The 11,226-nt window shown below is 41.1% G+C and overlaps 1 pseudogene; it reads left to right on the top strand.

Annotated features, from left to right (window-relative positions):
• The first annotated feature begins 8,456 nt into the window (after nt 1–8,456).
• Nucleotides 8,457–10,154, top strand: LOC148552803 (uncharacterized; annotated as a pseudogene).
• Nucleotides 10,155–11,226: the final 1,072 nt, after the last annotated feature.

The raw sequence follows: 11,226 nt of genomic DNA on the forward strand, positions 1-11,226 counted from the left end.
TTATTTTCCGTGCTCAAACCTTTCAAAACCCAAAATTCTACCTTTTCCATAGCTAATAATAAGTCATACCTCCCTGCAATTCCTTGAGAAGACGACCCGAGGTTTAAATACTCGGTTATCAATTTTATTGGGTTTGCTTAAGTGACAAACAAAACGTTTGTACGAAAAGGATTTTCTGTTAGTTTAGAAGCTATACTTGCAACGCGATTATACATTTGTGAATTTCTTTACCGATAGGAAATCCGGATCGTCAATGACTATAGCTTGCTTCAAGCCGACAATCTCTGTGGGATCGACCCTTACTCATGTAAGGTATTACTTGGATGACCCAGTGCACTTGCTGGTTAGTTGCATCGGAGTTGTGAAAAGTGTGAATCACAATTTCGTGCACCAATTTCCATGTCTAGCCAAGAGTTGCTTTTATCATTCTTATTTGAAAACCCAAAAATCTTGATTGCTTTGTCTTTGTTGTAGTTACTTGTTTAGTTTAGAATAGAATTACATTGGATGTTATTTTATTAGTTTGGAATTAATTACATCTTGCATTAGTCAATTCAATTAGTTTCTTGCATTTCAAGATTACTTGCTTGTTAGGATTCCTAGTTTAATTTCTTGCTCATGACTTGCAACCCCGGATTTCTAACCAATGTTGAAGCACATGTTTGCCCATTCCTTGTGAGATGGCCTGAGGTTTGAATACTTCGGTTACTTTTATTGGGGTTGAACTTGTGACAACCAATTCCTTCTAAATTTGATTCGCGGATTATTTGTCGGTTGAGGACTATTCTTGCAATGCGAAAAAATCTTGTGAAATTCCTTATTGATGGTATTCGTGCTCAATTAGTCTTCCTCTTGGAGGACCCACCAGCAGAAGCAGAATAAGCCTGAAGATCGTACAACTTAAGGATCGTTCTGTTTCAGTCTTAGTTTTGTTTTATTTTATTCCACTTTATTTTTCTTAGTGACTCTTCTCATAATCTCTGCATATAGTCTGCATTTTCATTTGCATTCTGCATGAAAAAAAAAAATGCACGCGATGCGCAAGCGTCGCTGACGCGTACGTGTCATATGTGCATTCGGAACAATTAAGAAAAGAAGCAGATAGTTATGCGGGAGCATGGTTGAAGGCGTGCCTTAGGCACAAACACGCCCACACGTACGCGTCTCTGACGCATCCGCGTCTCTTGAAAAATCAGCCTCCCACGCGTGCGCGTCACCCACGCGCACGCGTGACCCTGCAAAATCGACGTAAAGAGGTGTATGGCAGAGAGTTATGATGGAGTGGAGCTGGAATGGTACTGGAAGCACAAAACCCATCACGCGTACGCGTCACCCACGTGCACGCGTCATTTTTCCAAAACAGGCCACTCACGCGTGCGCGTCCCTCACGCGCACGCGTCAACCTAAATTTTGGCATTGTGCGTATGAAACAGAGAGTTGTGCGTACGCGAGGCTGCTCTCGCGCCAATAGCACAATTCAGGACACGCGTTCGCGTCACTTGAAAATAGCGCAAAACGCGCGTCCGCGTGCCCCACACGTCCGCGTCGCCTGCGCCGCACAGTTTATCCAGATTAGTACCAGAATCCTTATCTTTTCTTCCCCAATCCTAATTTTTCTTCTCCCTTTTTATTTATTTCTTCTTCCTTATTTCTTCTTTATTCCTTCTCACTTTTTACTTTCTCCCTCCTTCTTTTTCACATCCATCATCAAGGTTCTTTTCTTTTCTTCTTCCCTTTTTACTTTTTCAATTATTATTTTTATTTATGTTTTCTTCTTTTTTTTTTCTCTTTTACTTTCATTATCTATGTTTCCTTTTTCTTTCTTTTTCTTTTTGCCTTATTTTAATTGGTGTAAGAGATTTAATTGGGTGATTATTTTCTTCTAATTGCTTGTGGATTATTAAGGAATTGTTTGACAATTATCAATAATTATTTCTTGGGTTTTTGCATGTTCAAATTTAATACTTTCAACAACATATTTACTATGCATGCTAAGTGTTTGTGAAAAAGCCCGTATGGTGTTGTGCATTCTCTTTAAATTATTCTATCCTACTACTCTACCGCCTGTTTTTCACAAAACCCCTTTTTATATATTATTGATTAAATATAATTATAAATAAAAATAGATTGGTAGTTTAAAACACTTGATAATCAAATTGGGCAATTAATGCTTGATCTATGCTACTCATGCCTTTGCCAGCATGCCAATAAACATCTTGCATCTACTTGCCATAACATGCACTTGCTATATTTCCATTGATGAACTTATCACATGTAGTCGCGACCATGTGTTAATGACATCCTTCTTTACCGTGCATTGATTATCACTTGTACCATCCTCTTCCTTGCTCTAACCCTTAGCTTCAAATGTTACATACTTTTTCCCTTTTCAGGATGGCCACCAAGAAGGGTAAAGAGAAAGCTACTCCCAAACCATCGGCAAGGAAAGGAACAAAAAGAGCATTAGCTGCGGAACTATCTTCAACAGTAGTAAAACCCTTAACAAAGCAAGTCAAGAGGATCATCAAGGTCGATGAAAAAGAGAAAGCCTTTCCAGCAAAGGACACTGCGCGGTTCACTAACCGCTACTGTGAGCAGATGTTCCCCATCCTAGCTGAGCGGAACTATAACAATGAGCACCTTCTCACCCTCCCGACCCACATTGTTGATTTTGTTGAACCCTGCATTGAGCGAAGACAATGGGGATTCCTACGGAGACAGCCACGACAGGTTAACCTTTCATGGGTAGTTGAATTCTACTCCAATTTCCACATGCCAGCCATGTAGTCTGTCTATGTCCGTCAGAAGCAAGTCCCCATAACTGAAGTGGCCATTCAGCAAGCTTTAGATCTTCCCCCTGCTCTAGATGGATTAGACACATACCAAGAAGCCTCTTTCAAGCGCCAGACATACAAATTTGACTAGGACGCCGTTCTTAGAGTTATAGCACAACCTGGCAGCAGATGGACCTATGGATACCATTGATCCTGACCTAAGGGCATATTGGCTTCAACACTCACCTTGGAGGCTCGAGTATGGGCACAGATTATGTCCCATTACGTTTTTTTGAGCACTCACGAGTCCTCCTTTACTACAGATATGACTGTTCTACTCTGATGTATCCTTACAGACCAGCCTCTCAATTTACCAAGACACATCCGGAACGCTATGGGACACGTACAAATTGCGAGCAACCTATGATAAACCCATATTTTATGATATATTTTGTGCTCAATTTAAGTGATTTATTCAACCTTTCACCCACTTATTCATGTGAAATTGCATGGTTTTACTTTCCCTTCCTTATTATGTGATATATGTGAAAAAATATGTTTCCTATGCTTTAAAAATAATTATTTTAATTACCTTTTATTACCATTCGATGCCGTGATTTATGTGTTGAGTATTTTCAGATCTCCTAAGGCAGGAATGATTTAAAGGATGGAAAGGAAACATACAAAAATGGAAGGAAAGCACAAAATGGAGTTTTTGAAGAAACTGGCAGCGATGCGAACGCATGGACGACGCAGCCGCATGCCTAGCGCGAAAAGGCAGTGACGCGAACGCGTGACTGACGCAGACGCGCGCCTTGAGCAGAACACAGATGACGCGTACGCGTGACCGAAGCGAACACGTGATAAGGAAAACTCCCAGATGACGCGACCGCGTGACCCACACGGACGCGTGACAGACGCCACGCACCAGAAACTGTAGAAAACGCTCCCTGCGATTTCTGAAACCCTTTTTAGCCCAGATCCAAGTACAAAAAGCTCAGATTAGAGGTTATAAGGTGGGGGAATGCATCCATTCAAAGGAGGCTTTTTCATTTATTCACTTTTCATAATTTAGATGTAGTTTTTAGAGAGAGAGGTTCTCTCCTCTCTCTTAGGATTTAGGATTTTAGGATTTGTATTAGTTTAGTTCAATTCATCTTCAGTCACAGGTTCAATGTTCTTTTTATTTATTTTCTCAATTTAATTTATGAATATCCATGTTAAATTTGATTTCTTTTATTAATGCGATTTGAGGTATTTCAGATTTAATTTTGCTTTGCTTTATTTATATGGATGCTTTTAATTTAATTTAGATATTTTCTTCCTTTTGGCTTTGGTTAAGTAATTGGTAACACTTGAGTTGTCAAACTCAGCAGTGATTGAAATTGGCAGATTACTAATTGATCTAAATCGCTCTAAATCTAGTTTTCCCACAGGGATTGACTAGAACTTGAGGTTCAAACTAATTAGTCCACTTGACCTTCCTTTGCTTTAGTAAAGGTTAACTAAGTGGGACTAAAGCTCAATTCTCATCACCATCGATAAGGATAACTAGGATAGGATTTCTAAATTCTCATACCTTGCCAAGAGTTTATTTTACAGTTATTTATTTATTTTACTTGTCATTCAAATTACTTATTCCTTACTTTCAAAACCCCCAATTTACAAAACTCATAACCAATAATAAGAACACCTCCCTGCAGTTCCTTGAGAAGACGACCCGAGGTTTAAATACTTCGGTTATCAATTTTAAAGGGGTTTGTTACTTGTGACAACCAAAACATTTGTACGAAAGGATTTTCTGTTGGTTTAGAAGATATACTTACAACGCGATTATATTTTTATATTTCTTTACCGATAGAAAAACCCAATCGTCAAAATGGCGCCGTTGCCGGAGAATCGCAAACGTGTGCCTTATTATTGGTTATGTAAATATTTTTCTTTTATTTGTTTATTTGTTTTTGTTTTTTTTCCTTTTATTTCTATTAGCTACTATGAATTCTCACCCCTCTAGCTTTGAGTTTGGTTCTAAATTTGTTGAAAGGAGTGGAAGCTACAATAGGAATATGCATCAAGGTCTAAGCAATCAAAGATGGATGGAGCCAAGAGGCCCTGATCAATCATTTAGGCAACAACACCCTCCAATATATCGTGGGCAAGGACCACTCTACAATGCATACCAAGCTGATAGACATGGTGGACCCCCTTGTAATTACCAACAAGCCCCACCCTGTGCTTATAGACCATCCTCTCAACGTGGCTTTGAACCACCACACTCACAAGCTTCTTTTCATCATTCACCACCGTGTGACCCTCACCACCACAATTCCAATCCAATTACTCCCAAGAACCACCACATTCTTATTTTGAACCCTCTTCCCCAACCAATGAACCCTCATACCCACTCCAAACTCCAATGAATGACAAACTTCGTGTTCTTCTTCAAGGGTAAGCGATGATGCAAAGGGGCGTATTGGAACTCACTACTGCCTTAACTGAGGTAGTAAATATAATAGCTTCCCGACATCTGAGCGCTCAAAATACTCCCATGGCTGCATGTGGAGAATCAAAAGAAGAGCGTAGCATGAAGGAAACACTAGAAACTCTGGTGGACAATGAGGAGCATGGCTTTGTATTGGAACAAGTGGAGGAAGCCATGATAGCTGTAGAGGAAGAAGTGGTTGAAGATTTAGGAGATGTTGAACCTCCATGGGAATCGAGAGCTGTAAAGGATTCTGTTCAGAAGCTCGAAATTGATGCCAAAGAGGACAGTGCACAACCTCCAAAGTATATACCTTGTGAAAAATTGGACGGAACAGACCAAGAAGTTGATTCCATAGGCAGTGACGATCATGAATCAAGCTCTCCTAATCACGAACTCACATCCGCAACTAAATTCCTTGAGCCTGAAGAACCTTATCCAAGTGAATACAAAGATGATGTCGAGGTAGATTTCTCTCAACCTCCAACGTATGACTTGAGTGACGAGGAAGACATAGAAGACTTTGATCAGGACGCAGTTTCAGTTGAAGATTTTTGCAAAAGGAATTCACAGAAGAACACAAGGGAGTAGAACTTACAGAACCACTGGAAACACCTGTCCCAAGGCCATTACCACCTAATACAAGCTTCAAGTGGGTACAATCCTTAACCTTTATCTTTACTTTTCCACTTGAATATGGTTTGCTTGAAACAGATGGCCACCTTAGAGCTCTCTGCGGCTTTAAGAGTAAGAGGGAAATGACTCGTGCTCAGAGCTGGTGTACAAGGTTCAATAAGGTTCCACGCTTCAATTCGAAGTGCACGGATTGGTACTAAGTTCAATTGGATGGGTCTCGGAAGCCATTTGGTCATCTTGGTGAGAATACAATTTCTAAACTGTCCGGATCGAAGAATATAAATCAAGACAAAGGCGGATTTAAAAGCAAAGTTTGGGATCCTGGAATCTATTCTAACATTCGTCACCCCGGGAGCCTGAGAACCTGTTTGAAGCTGCTCAAAAGCTTTACATGCATAGTTTGGGACCCCGGAGGCTGTTGGCATTCCAAACATTGGTGGAGATTTCTGGATGAATTTAAGCATAAGCCACCATAACAGGAAGCTCATCCAATGTCCAACTTAAGGCCTTTAACTAAAAGTGCTAGGTGGGAGACAACCCACCATGGTATGGTCGTTTCTTTTTCAATTTTATTTCGTGTTGTTTGTTTTTATATTATTTTCATTGAACCTGAATATTATTCATAAGCATCGCATACTGCATAATTGCATAAAAAAATCCTACCATGCGTCTGTGTCACTCACGCGAACGCGTGATCTGGAAATCGGTGTAAAAATCCAACTCCCAATAATCTGGGCTGGAAGCGTGCGGCTGGTGTGCGTTTAGCACAAAATAGGCCACGCGTTCGCGTCCCAGATGCGAACGCGTCACTTGCAAATCACCCATCCCACGCGAAAGCATGAGCGACGCGTCCGCGTCGCGTGGATAGCATAACACCCTAAATGAAGATAGAGAGTTGCGCTGAAACGACGCTGAAATTGTGCGTTTAGCACAATTTACAGCGACGCGGTCGTGTGCCTCACGCGTCCGCGTCATCCATCTTTTACCCATTCCATGCGATCACGTTAACCACGTGACCGCGTTAACCCTATTTAACCCTGGTCACGCGATCGCGTGCTCTACGCGTTCGCGTGGATTCAAAATCACTAACCCCCTATCACGCGAAACCCTACCCGTCGCGCCCCCCATACCCCCTTCTTCTTCCTCTCTTCTTTGCAACCCTCCCTCCTCCATCACCTAACCACCAACACTTCCAGCCACCACCGCCGACCATCGCACCACCCCAACCACCACACCCCATCGCCGAAAACCACCCCCTCTCTCCTTCTCTTCTTTCTTTTCTCCCTCCACCACTCCCAACCTTCCCACTCACCCACCGACCGCCCTCCTCCGCCACTGCCCCCCCACCGCGGCCAGCCCCGACCACCCCGCAGCCAGTGCCACCCCTCTTTTCCTCTCCCCCTCACCCAACTCAAACCCCAGCCTCCAACCCCCCTGCTCCGCCATAGCGCCGCCACTGCCCCCCAGCGTCACCGTGCCCCCTCCCAGCACCACCACTTCACAACCGCCATCTCTCTGATCCCTACCTTAGTTCATACGCATACCAGGTTCCACCGAATGCCACTTTTCTTTCATTCGTAGTTAGTTGCATATTTTTCGGTTTATGTTCAAAATTAGGCTAGTTAGAGATGCATGTTTGTAGTGGATTCTAGGTGGTTAGGTAGCTAGGATGTGGTTAGTGGATTTAGGCCTGTTAATTATGCCGTACTTGTTGCTTGTTTTACCTATTCTGCAATTTTGGTCTGGCTGTGATGTTAATACTGTTCATATGCTGTTCTTCACTGTTTTATGCTGCTGTTACACTGCTCTTTCATGTTCATATTACTTATGTGTATTTGCAGCATTATTTTACCTTATATGAACTGTTTTGCTTGCTGTTTATTACCCGGGAACATCTAATTTTAGCCGAAATGCTGCCCAATTTTCTGCAAATTGTTTCATTTTTACATTCAGGAATTGGTTTTGGCAATTTTCAAATTTGCCCTACTTAGCTACAACTAAACCAATTCATGAAAGCACGGGCCAGCATTCTCTTTCCTTTCAATTTCCCGGTTCATAAATTACACTTTTGATTAATCGATTTGAATTTTTGCTATTTCTATATCCATATGATTCATCATCAATAACCTGATATCCTTGCTTGAATATGAGTTGACTGTTGCTTACAATTGTGAAATTCTTGTTACTTAGAAACCGATCATCATGCCACTTACTCTGACTTTCTTTTTACTAACTCAATGATTTCCACTTTCTAACCACTTTCTCAATCCTAACCAATCTAACTTTCAAACTTCTCTTTTTGGTTTTTAACTATTTACTTTAACTTTCTAACTCAAGGCATGATTATGGTTTTTCCTAATTAACATGAATTCTATTTATATCACATTTTGGATTGTGATTTTTCATCTCAAATTCCTAACTCAAATACAATCCATAATGCACATATACTTAACTCATCTCATAATTCTACTGCTCTTTTACCACTATGTGCTTATATTGTTATTATTCTCTTTGCCTACTTGTTTTCCTGCTTTGTTTATATCCTGGAATTTCTGCTTTTCAGGATGTCTGACCCTCAACGAAAAGGAAAAGGCAAGGCAACCACTGGTAAAAGGAAAAGAGTTGAATCCTCTATGTCTATCATGGATATTATGCATGATGACTCCTGGCGGGAAAAGCACTTTACCCTGCAGGAGAAGGCTAACCAGCTCCTCCCTGTCAATGATCCGGTCAAATTTGCAAACAGATACTGTGAGCTGAAGTATCCAGTGTTTGCCACCTCCAGGAACCTGTACCTGGAGAGAACTCTGAAAATTCCAGAAGAACTACAGCAGTACACCTCCAATCAGATAAAACAGAGAGGCTGGTTCTTCTTGGAGAGAAACTTGACAGAGGTCAATGCTTCCTGGGTAAGAGAGTTTTACTGCAACTATTTCAAGACTACCCTGGATGCAGTGCACCTCAGAGGGAAACAGATATTGGTAACTGAGGAAGCCATTGAGGATATTCTGCAGCTTCAGCCTAAATCAGATCAGCCTGACGGTTACCAAAAGGCTGAAGAGGACATGCGCTTTATGCGATTTGACTGGGATGCTGTCAAGCAGCAGATAGCCCTTGACCCTACTGTCCCATGGGTCATGGGAAAGAACACAACAATGCCTAAGGGAATCAAGCTGATGTATCTGAATGATGAGGCTCAGCTCTGGGACCAGATCCTGAGTAACTTTGTTATGCCGAGTACTCATGAGACAGAGCTGCCTGCTGCTATGATCACCCTCCTCTAGTGTGTGATGGAGGGTAAGGACCTGTGCCTCCCACGTTTCATCCGGTACTACATGGCCAGGGTCCATGTCCGAGGCACTCTCCCTTTTCCTTATCTGATTACACAGCTCGGCCGTTGAGCTGACGTACCTTGGGAGCTGGCTGATGAGAAGCCACCTGCTGCAGACTGCAAGAAGATTATCCCTCACAGCAGGAAGTTTCGGGCTTTGGGTTACAAACCTCCATTCCTCACCGCTTCTGATGAGACAGCCACACCTTCAGCTGCCCCTTCTTCATCTACTGCTGCACCAGCCCCATCCACTATACCTCCACCTGCCTCAGAGCCCGTTTACCACCTCGTGCACTGCTTATTTCAGCAGCTGGACCAAATGGAGTGCCGCAACCGGTGGCGATATGAGAGATCTGAGCGTCGCAACAAGCGACGCTATGAGCACCTCAAGTTGATGATCCGATCTGGCGGCGACATCCCCTCCGAGCCTGACACACCATCAGAGCCATCTGAGGAGGAGGCGGACGAGCATGAGGCTGAGACACATGCACAGAGAGAGGCTGAGCAGGCAGGACCGGAGCATGCTGCGCCACAGCAGGAGGAGCCACATCAGATTCAGGCTGCCGACCCAGAGATCCCTCTCTAGTCAGCACCTCCACTGCAGTAGACAGATCCTCCTACCCTTATCCAGTCTGCAGATCCTCCGGCCACCTCAGACACTCCGGCAGCCCATCCTTCCAGTGATGACACTCCTTCACACCCAGCTTGAGTGAGCATCGAGGACAATGCTTTATTTTAAGTGTGGAGAGGTCGCCATCCCAGGCGTATTTTTTTTGGTGAACCACTACAGACTCTTTTATCTTATTTTGTTATTTTTCTGTATTTTTATCTTTATTTTTATTTTTATTTTTCAGTACTTATACATTGTTCTTTTGCTATATTTTTACTTTATTTCCACATTTTTCACTTTAGTTATATTTTAGCCATTTAGTCTAGTTTGCAATTCTAAGCTTATTAGTTATCGAATATGTGGATTAATTAGTATAGTTTACCCTTTTAGCATATAATAGTTTGATTTAATTGAAAATAAAAAGGAAGTAAACTAGAGACTTTAGTAAATTAAAACAATCCACACACGTTGTATATATAGCATTACATGTTAGTTAGTTAACAACATTTCATCAAGGAACAACACTAAGATTTTAAGGGCCACCTTAAAAATTACATTGAGAATAATGGGAACTCTTAATTTTTACTTGCATGACATATATAACTGATATATGATCTTTGAGCTGGAGAACACACATCCTGTGAGTCTTGAGCTTAATTTTATGGTTGCATTCAGACCATAAAATGCATTCCTGTGTGTTTTGCCCTTCTTTTTTATTCTGATGTTCTTTATTTTGTTTTAATCTATATGTCCAATAATAGAATATAGATACATACCAAAAAAAAGTGATTGAGGCCATCATTTGAATTTTTCCTCACTTATCCCAAATTAGCCTACCTTTTACATCACCCTTGTTAGCCCCCTTGAGCTTTTTAATCCCCTCTTGCTCTACAAACCACATTACTAGCCTTAAGCAGAAAAAACAAAATAAAAATCCCAAGTTGAATCCTTGGTTAGCTTAAGATAGAAATTGTGTATTATTTAAGTGTGGGAAACTTTATGGGAACATGGGATGATAGAAACAAAGTAGGAATTTAAAAAAAAAGAATAAGATGTTTCAAAAATAAAAATTTGGGAAGCATGCTCATGTGAAGTCAAAACAATTGAACTACCAGGTGCATTGAAAAAAAAAGGAAAAAATGGTAAATATATATATATATATATATATATATATATATATATATTTATTTATTTATTTATATATATATGGGGATACAAAAAAAAATTCCCCAAATGCAAAATAAAAAGAATCAATGCACATGGGATAAAATTAAATTTAATACATGAGTTTGCAATACAAAGTGGAAAAATTTGCGCAAATAGGTAAAGAAACTGTGATTTATATAGTATGTATGTTAGGTGAGATCTTAGACTAATCAAGGATTCACTTATT

Source organism: Arachis ipaensis, chromosome B7 (genome assembly GCF_059453495.1).
Source record: "Arachis ipaensis isolate K30076 ecotype BB chromosome B7, ASM5945349v1, whole genome shotgun sequence".
NCBI classification, from domain to species: Eukaryota; Viridiplantae; Streptophyta; class Magnoliopsida; order Fabales; family Fabaceae; genus Arachis; species Arachis ipaensis.